Source organism: Andrographis paniculata, unplaced genomic scaffold, assembly GCF_009805555.1.
Source record: "Andrographis paniculata isolate CXL003 unplaced genomic scaffold, ASM980555v1 Contig52END, whole genome shotgun sequence".
NCBI classification, from domain to species: domain Eukaryota; kingdom Viridiplantae; phylum Streptophyta; class Magnoliopsida; order Lamiales; family Acanthaceae; genus Andrographis; species Andrographis paniculata.
This window is the reverse complement of record NW_026137587.1, coordinates 3827531-3831416: the sequence shown is the minus strand read 5'-3', so window position 1 is coordinate 3831416 and position 3886 is coordinate 3827531.

Sequence of the window (3886 nt, the reverse complement as noted above, 5' to 3'; positions counted from 1 at the left end):
TATTTCTGTTATGATAATATAGATATATGGAGAATCGTGTCAAAATAAAAAAGTTTAAACAAACAAACCCTATATATGTATGTAAATATCAAGAAATGGGGCTACATTACACAACTATCATAATTTTTTTCTTAGAAGAAAATGTTGTTTGTTAATTCATGTTTTTACGGTTATGTTTACATATTAATTTTTGGAAATTATAGAATTTTGAATATTATAAAAATTATTAAAATGAAACTATATACAGAACATTATTAAAAAGGCTCTGGTTACATACATTCAAGGAGAAAATAAATTGAAAATTATTATGTATAATATATTAATTAAAAAATAAATACTCCTTCCGTCCAACTGAAAGGGTGACGTTTGTTTTTTACACATAGATTTTTTAATATTAATATTATATTATTTTGTAGTAAAAAGGACAAAAATATCCCTATTAATACAATGTAATATAAAAGTAACGATATTTGTGTAATATATTGTAAGTTGAAAGGATATTTATTATGTTAAGCAAGTAATACAATTACTAAATTAGAAAATAATAACCTTGTTTTGGAATGAACAAAAATGAAAAATGACAATTTTTTAATGGGACGAAGAAAGTATATAATTTAATGATTTGAAGGAGAAAGAAATAAAATTATTAAATAAAAATAATAAAAGAAAATTAATTAAAAACATCCAAAAATCATATCTAAATGTATATAATTGTGGTTGGAAGTGTGGGAGGCCAAACTGGGTAATGATGATTACCACTTTTCAGGACTTTCTATTAATTATTATTATTATTATTATTATTATTATTATTAAAGTCGTTCGCATGCTTATTCATTGGGCATGCCCTTTCACGCACATGCACTATTCTCATTTTAATTTGATTTAATTTCTTAATTATCATGGATTATTTTAATATTAAATACTATTGTAGAGTTTAAATAAAATTAATATTAATTTACATACATATTTTTAACGTTATTAATTTATAAAATATGATTGTTGAATTTAGACTCTTGGAGTGTTTCTTCCGCTTTCAATCTTAAATTTTTATTATTTAATTTCTTGTTATAAAATATTCCATTTAATGATTATTTTAATTTAAAATATTAAAAATAAAAATATAGAAGAATGCACACTGCTTGAGCGCAGATAAATACACCACCGTCAATTAACTTAAAAAATAAATAAATAAAATGGACTCAATTAGACCATTATTGTTTTTATTATTGGCACAATTATTAGTGCAATATATATATGTAGTTTGTGAGGAACATTTTCCAATATGTAAAGTTGAGTGATTATCAAATTGAAAGGTTTAGAATTAATCATATAATGAATTAAAGTTGATTATAAATAAGAATAATAATTTTAGTATGATATATATGTAATGCATAGAATTCATAAACACAAAAAATCATCATGAGGCTAATTTGGTGCAATTATTATTAGGGTAAACTATTTTTTTAGTTCCGTAACTGGACCATTTATCATTTTAATCCCGTAGGTGGAGCATGTCGTAAACTAGTTTTATAAGTGAAAATTTTTCACTATTTTAGCCCTTCGGTGCCAGAGACGCCCACGTAGCTCGCCGGAGGTGACGTGTCCGCGTAGCTCACCTGGCGGACATGTCACTTCCGGCGAGCCACGCGGGCATCTCCGGCGCCGGAGGATTAAAACAGCGAAAAATTTTCACTTATGGGACTAGTTTGCGACAGGCTCCACTTACGGGACTAAAATGATAAGAGGGTTCAGTTACGGGACTAAAAAACAATTTATCTTTATTATTATTATTATTATTATTATTATTATTATTATTTGAATTCACTTTTGGCTTTGAATTGTCAAACATAAGCTATTATGAAATCCTGTCTAGTAAACCACAGTATGAGTATCCTCTTCTATACGTTACACTATTTTCTATACTAAAACTTTAGTCATATTTTATTTTTATGAAAAGTAAATTATACTCCCTCGGTTCCATATCTATATACTCATTTATTTTTTGTACGAATTTTTAAAAATATTAATATTATATTGAAATATAGTAGAAGTAAAGCTAAAAAAATAAATTGCTCTTATTAGTATTGTATGATATAAAAGTGATGACATTTGTGTAATATATTGTAAATTAGAAGGGTATTTGTAATGTTAGGTAGATAGTACAGTTACTAAAAAAGGAAATGGATACTTTGTTAAGGGACGGATGAAGTATTTTATTACAAAGTAAAAAAACTGTTAAAATATGAAATTGAAATTCTCTATTTCAATCATAAGAATGTATACATATTTATAGCAATATATAAATCGTCTAAATAAGACAAGAATCCTACAAATCTCTTAAATAAGATAACTACCATAAATATAATATATTACTTCTAAATATATTTTAATACCCCTCCTCAAACTCAAGATATGATAAAACAAACTTGAGTTTGTCAGAAGTAGTGACAGAAAAAGATATATCCGAAATCTTCCACGTATGAATTTGAATTTGTCAAGATTGACTAAAAGTGGTGTAGCCGTCCACTGGATCAGAGTCAGAAGCAGAACTCTCTATACCGTTAGAGTTGGAAACATGACTCGCTCGCTCATAACGGAACTAGAGTCGAAAACAGGACTCGCTCACTCTATAGAGCTAGAGTCGGAAACAGGACTCTCTCGCTCTCAATAGAGTTAGAGTAAAAAAAAAGACTCTCAACGGCGTTAGAGTCGAAAGTAGACTATGTCAGTGGAGTAGTAGAGACGGAGACGACATAAAAATAACATCATGATCGTGGATAGAAACAAATACATTAATAAAATATAAAAATATATACAGATATAACGGGTTATGGAGGTACCTGAAGAGAATTTGGGTCTGATACCATGTTAGAATATGAAACTGAAATTTTTTATTTCAATTATAAGAATGCATAAATATATTTAGAGTGATATATAAATTGTCTAAATAATTCTACGAATCTTTAAAATAAAATAACTATCATAAATATAATATATTGCTTCTAAATATATTTTAACAAAAACAAATAAAAATTACTTTATCTAAATAATTTCTTATATTTAACAACAAAAAACTTTGAATTCATATGTTTCTTTACGTTTGATTTTGGTGAATGGTTTGAATTTTATATTTAAATAATAGTTTATTTCATGTCTAATGAAAAAAATATATACTTTACTTAAAAATAAAGAAATAAAATAGTAAAAACGGAGAGATAAATTCCAAAGAAACACTCACAGAAAAAGTTACACAGTATACCTAATTTAACCTATCATTTAACAACAAAGGCTGGGATGTCTAATTATTTATTTATTTATTTATCAAATTCAAAAAATTAAATAAAAATTGCTAGCTAGTCATTTTTATTTTTTATTTTTTATTTTTTTCATACACGCAATTTATTTCTTTCTTTCCTCCTGTGACCACAATACCATTTGCGAAATTCCAGCTATATTTTCTTCACAATGCGCCGGTCAGAGCTAGTTCTGAGCAAGGGCAAAACAAAAACAGAGTCCATAAATATATAAATAATATTTTTATTTATAATAAAAGTTTAAATGATTAAATAAAATATATTTAGATGAAAAAATAGTATAAAAAAAAATTCCAAAATTTTATAATCCTATGAATTAGAACAGATAACTTCAGCAATACAAAATAAAGTAAATATGTTCTATATATAATAACTATACATATATATATATATAACATAAAGATTTGACAGACTCGATTTATATTGAATCCTGGGCGAACCACCTCTCGCCCGGGCTCAAAGTTGGCCATGCCGGCGCTGATGTGGTTTTGCTCCGTATTGGTCGCAGCTATATTCGAATTTAATGTTCATTATTTTTCTTTTTCTTCTATTGTTTTTGTATTAGGTATAAC